The sequence below is a fragment of the Lepidothrix coronata genome, unplaced genomic scaffold (genome assembly GCF_001604755.1).
Source record: "Lepidothrix coronata isolate B3197 unplaced genomic scaffold, Lepidothrix_coronata-1.0 Scaffold9, whole genome shotgun sequence".
Classification (NCBI taxonomy): Eukaryota; Metazoa; Chordata; class Aves; order Passeriformes; family Pipridae; genus Lepidothrix; species Lepidothrix coronata.
This window is the reverse complement of record NW_016690189.1, coordinates 9,090,332-9,096,331: the sequence shown is the minus strand read 5'-3', so window position 1 is coordinate 9,096,331 and position 6,000 is coordinate 9,090,332. Positions and strand designations below refer to the sequence as shown.

Below are 6,000 nucleotides of genomic sequence, written 5' to 3'. Positions count from 1 at the left end.
AGGGAAGCATTTGAACACATTGCAAAGAAATTGGACTCGGTGCCTTGGAATGACGGCAACAATTCAGGGTTAAACCAACCCTGCTTTTTGATGCCAGCACATGGAGGGACGTATTATTTGCAGCTGGAATTCGGGAATGTCTGACTGCTGACAGAAAAAGAGCTGATGGTTGGGTAGAAGAAAGGGGAATAAAATATCTGTGCTTTTATTGTGCAGCTACTAGAAGGCACTCCAACACTTCAGGGGATTTTTTACCTTTTTTTTTAACTCCTTCTCCCTCAGTGCATTTAGCCCCTGTAATCACACAATACACAGAACACTTTGGTCCAAAATATTTGCCAGATATGTAATCAGGAAAGGAGGAGTCTGGAGTTTTGTTTCCTTACTGATTCCAACTGGCAAAGATTGGAATCTTTTTGCAATATTTACAGTAATTCAGAGGTAGGATTGTATGACTAACCTTGATTTGAAAATCTGAGAGGCAAGCTAGAAATGAGTATCCCAGCACAGCTTTCAGCCCGTATTCAGAGGCAAACACATCCAATAGCTTTCAGCAGTAAGCCCCAGGACTGTAAATATAATGGCAATCTGAAATCTTCGTGAGTTTCCATTTAGTATTCTTACATCGTAAGTAGTAACACGGTATTTACCAGTGATTGATATCCAGGGAACATAATCTGTCTTACAGCAGGTTATTTATTTATACATGAAGAGTCCTGCAGCTGTGCCTGGAGACAGTGGATGCCCTGTGAAATGGAATGGATGCATATAAATGCCCTGTACTTGGTGTCAAGCTGTGACCTTTTATCTAAAATTCCTGAGGTGGTGCATCTTCACTCAATCCTATGGCAATGGCTTACTGATGTTAACAAAAGAGTGTGGCCAGGAACTCCTGTCTCCTCCTCCTAGTTCAGATTCCTTCATGGCTGGGATTCTTGTACATAAAAACAACCGGCAGTATTTTAAATGTATCTTCTCAGTTTGCCATATCTGCAAATAAATCAAGCAGTGAACTCAGGAACATCACACACAAGAGTAGGCTAAAAGTCAACTCTTACTCTTTTGCTTGAGCAAAAGACAAAAGCATATTTGCAATTTAGTGCAATGCTCATTATTTGTATGAAAGGAAAGTGAGGGAAGGTAGTGCATGGATATCTGTGGCCAACAGCATTCAAAATTATCAGCTGCTTATAGGTCAATTGGGTCCATTCTCAATATTAAAAGTTTTTTTATTTAAATTTTATGACTTTCAGATTAAGAGATGATTCCTCAGTAAATTAATAAGTAAATTGCACTAGTGGCAAGGATTCATTATCAGTTTTCCATTTCTTTGATGAAAGCACCTAACATAGAATTCCCACACAACCCTACTCAACATATAAAAGGACAATATTCAAAGTTCAGAAATTTGCAGATCTAAAAGTCAGGCAAGTCTTTTGTTTCTGCATTACAGTTATTCCTGTGAGAATCACAGTAATAATTAAAATAAATAAATAAATAGAAGGTTTTGTCTTGAAATACCTGAGACTTCAGAAACGTGCCAGTCTACCTGAACTCACATTAATATATTTGGCATCTGTGAAATTACCATCAAGCTCCTTCAAGGCATGCTGCTGTATGGAGTATCTTTATATGCACATCTTCAGGCAAGGACTTGATCTCTCTGTGATTGATAGAGGCACTTACCACAACGGAATCATAATCAAGACCCAGATCCTCTGGAGAAATAAGAACAAATAATAATGACAGTAATGCTTTAATCTCCTACTAAGCAAGAATCATCTCTGCTTTCTTGAACTGGACATTTTCTCCCCTATCATTTACATAAATAAAATGTTGAGGCTAACTGATATCACTATGACCACACTCTGGTCTTCTGCAGAATACCAGCCAGAACTAAACAACAGTGTGATGAAATAGCATACACATTAACAAGTCTGGTTTTTTTCATATTTCATTTTTTCAGCTAAAGAACTTATCTACAGAGCAGAGAGGGAAAGCTTGAAAAAGCAAAGGACAATTTTATCATTCCAAGAAATCAAGTACTCCAGCATTTCAGACCACACTTGTATGTGCTTCCTGAAAAAGGATGCATCTGTAAATTCCAGGGGGACAAGGGACTATAAAAACCTGAAAAGATTTTTATGTTTGGAGGTATATGAAATATATTGTTTCGAGCCAGTAGGGAATGTCAGATAAAAAGCTAGTGCAAAAAGGCTGGGTAATGGGCTGGATTTAAAATAACAATCCTACCAAACACATGAGATTATTTGTTGCCCCACTCCTCCTCTGAGGTCCATAAAACATCCACATTCCCTGTTAACCCCTGCAAAATGTAGTTAAGACACAATGTTAGATGAAGATAAACTCCAGATCTTTCAAAATAAAAAACATAACAACTAAAATGATAAATATTATATGGCAAGGAATATACCTACGGTAAACAATTCTGTTGATGGAATGTAATTTGTAATCTTATCTGTTGATTTTGGAAAAACATGTTTATTTAGAGCCTGCAATAAACAACCAAATATTCTTTCATCAGAAAGTGAAAATCAACCAACTTAGTTAAGAATTATTCTAAGAACACTTAATAGCATCCAGGTTCAGTGACTGATTTTCTATTTTAAGCAGGAAGAGAGGTACAGCACAAACAATCTGGAGGATAAAAGCCTGACAGCGAAATCTCCACACATACCAAAGAAAATAACGTGCGTATGACAGCTACAACAGCAGCAATTTTCAGCTTCTTACTCTACTCATGCGATGCACTTTGCAGTCATCCCTCTTGCATAAATCTGTACGTTAAAATTTTGTGTTCCAATGGATCGCTGGAATGTTCCATATCTGCAAATGAGCCAGATAATACAGAATGTGAGAAGTGATTTGTGCTATCACTGACATCAGGAGTTTTGCAGCTGTAGTTATTAACAGATATTTTTTCACCCGCAGCATTGACTAAAATCAATCACTCTGATAACCAGGCATGGCATGAGCTGTCCGCCCTGTCATTTCAGTCTGATTAATCACACATACACAGACCTTTACCTTAAAGAAGCAATTGTTCACATTTAATCACAAAGATACATTCAAGCATACTATCATAGATTACTAAATTTAAGTGCAATTTATGTCTTATAGTTTGGCAAATACGTTTATGATAATATGGCTTTGGCATATAGATGTATTGTTTCATTCATTTTACAAACATTAAAATCTAAGCTAATGTGTTGTACTTTGAATCATTTATCACATCAGATTTGTAGCTTTTGAAGCTTCCATTATACACATATCCTCATCTGCAGATTTATCCTAATAACCCAGGTAGAGATAAGTTATTACGTCTTCTTCAGACTGCGCTTGCTTGATAGTAGACATCATGTTCATCATGGATGAAATTACTTTATTTTACCTAAACATCCTACATTCTATTAACTGGCCCTTCTTTTGTTTCAGTTTTCCTTTTGACCTCGAAACAAAGCACAGTTCTTCCGTTAGGAGTTGTGCAAGAGCTATTCTTTCTCTTTTGGGTTTTGGGGCGGGTTTTTTGAATTTTTTTTTGTTTTTCTTTTTAAAAGGAAAGACATCTAAGAGAGTTCTTACACAAGCACAATACTCTGCAACTAAAAGCAGACCACTCTGGTGAAAACACACTGCTATGCTAAAAAAATATTGAATTTAAGATCTGTCAAACCAGTAAAATATTTGACTCTGCGAGAAACATCCTACATTCCAGATACACTTCTTGATTAGGCCTAAGCACAAGAAAACATTCAAGTGTCCTGGGGTCAACCACTCTTCAGCAAATCACATGGGCATATGTTTCAGTTCAGAAGCCAATGAAATATAAGAATATGCTGAAAATTGAGTATAAGCCTGAAAGTTGTGCTGATAGAATTGCACAAAACCGCAAATTTTGGCTCCATTGCTAAAGAGAAGTTGTACGTAGGAGACAGGTTATTATTTGTTATGCATATTAAGTAGGTGACTCCTTAAGCTTTTAGCTGCTTCCAAAGTATTAATTCACAATTGGGTATATTTTCTGAAGGGCCAGATCCATATGCTAAGAATTATTTTTTATTTACTGTTTCTATACGAGATAATATTTATGCTATAAAATACATACTTTTTCAAAGACTGTTGCACCTAGATCTATATATTCATTGCCTGATTAACATTTTTATATTTTACTTTTAAAGAAATGTATTTTTAAATAATTTTAAAAATATTTTATTTAAATATGGCAAAAACCCTATTAGTTAAAAATATAACACAGTGGATATAAAGTGGACCTTTCTTTCATTTGTAGCCCAGTGTGCAGGAAGCTCCCATCAACAGGTTTCCGCTCTGACTGCTCCCATCTGTGCTCTCAGGAAATGACAGGTTGGATAGGTTGACAAGCAACTAAACTCTTAAAAGAGGGGAGAAAGCATTCTTCTGCCAAAGAATTTTGAAAAGAAAAGCCAAAGTGTTGGAGACATCCAGAGAGTTGTTTATGTGTAAATAAATGGCAGAGACACAGATTCATGATCAGAATGCAAGTAATTACTCAAAACTGCACAGTGCATTTATTTCCTCAGTCCTGAACTGGGATACTGAAAGATATTGCTTTTTCTACCACATCATGGACCAACAGCATGTACATTATAAAGCCTCCAGAGGTTCAATAGCCATTCTGTAATGTAATCAACAGGAACCAGTCAGAACGTAACAGGGGCGTAATCACCACTAGAAAATTTAATAAAAGTGCCCCTTAAAATAGACAATGCTGACTTTTCAAAACATTCCTACTCATAACATCCTAGAGTATTTTTCAGAGCAAGAACAACTGTTAATTGTTAGTTTAGCAGAACACTATTGCCTTTGGTCTTGATGTTGCAATGAACCTTCATCAAATAGAAAACAGGTAACAAAGAACCACACAGCAACCCATACTTTATGGAGAGTGTTTTACAGGGATACACTACAGCAAGTGATCTTATAATCTTTCTTAGGCTCTGAAAAAATATTAAAGCAAGGATTTTTGTACATATAATTTTTGTACAAATTGGAAATCTAGAAAAATGTAACAGCAGATCAGAACATTAGTCCATCTCCATAGCTGTTACCATCAAGGAATGCACAAAATACCCATCATTAATCAATGAGGATAGTATCTCACAAGTCACAGGTTGTGTCCACACAATTGTCTTCAATAGCTATTCATTATCCAGTTCTCTGTTGATTTTCCAGTCTCTTTTTAAATCAGTTTGTACTTCAGACCTTCCAAAAAAAGTAGAGAGACGCATTCTGCAGTTTAAATTCTGTGGTTCAGAGGGGGGAAAAAATGCTTTCTTTTTCCCCTGTCTAAACCTACCAGGTCATAAGTCCCCACTTATCCCCTCTGCAGCAATCATCTTTGTATCCACCTCTACCAGAGCACTTCCCACATACATATCTCTTCTGTGCTTAAAAGCTCTAGTATGTTCTGCCTGCCCTTTTATAGAAAGTCATCTAGGTACACTACACTGTCTTTGTTTTTTTCTGAAGACTGTTTAGTAAAGAACTGGACAAATAAATACTTGGAAATCCAGAGTAAATTACAACTCCATTTCCCTCTTCAGAAGCTGAAGAACTGTAAACTATGTTCTACTATACCACACTTTATTAATTCAATTTCTTATACCACAGCAGCCTTCTGGAAGAACTCTTTAAAACATTTGGAATTTATCACCTCACCTTCCTGTTTTACTGAATAATGTTTTATTAATAAAAAAGGTTAACAATGACTATCAAAATCATCTATTTGGGGATAAGAAATTTCAGCCTTTTTTGATTTTGCCTTTTAAAAATGCTTTTCATGCTCAGATTTTTCTGTATTTTCTCTAACATTTTTGTAATGTTGATATTGCACTGAGCATTTCAAAAGCAATTCCTATCACTGATTTAGAAAGGCATACTAACGGTTTTCATTTCTTTATTCCCATTCCTTATGTCTTATGCTCTAAGACATTTCAACCT

General features: G+C 35.9%; 1 long non-coding RNA gene across 1 annotated transcript in view; it reads right to left on the bottom strand.

Moving 5' to 3' along the window:
• Positions 1–2,704: 2,704 nt before the first annotated feature.
• LOC108492220 overlaps positions 2,705–6,000 on the bottom strand; it is a 64,283-nt gene continuing 60,987 nt past the window's right edge. Inside the window, exon 4 of the long non-coding RNA XR_001873040.1 lies at positions 2,705–2,847. This is a non-coding gene — a long non-coding RNA (uncharacterized LOC108492220). The remainder of the gene's footprint in view (positions 2,848–6,000) is intronic.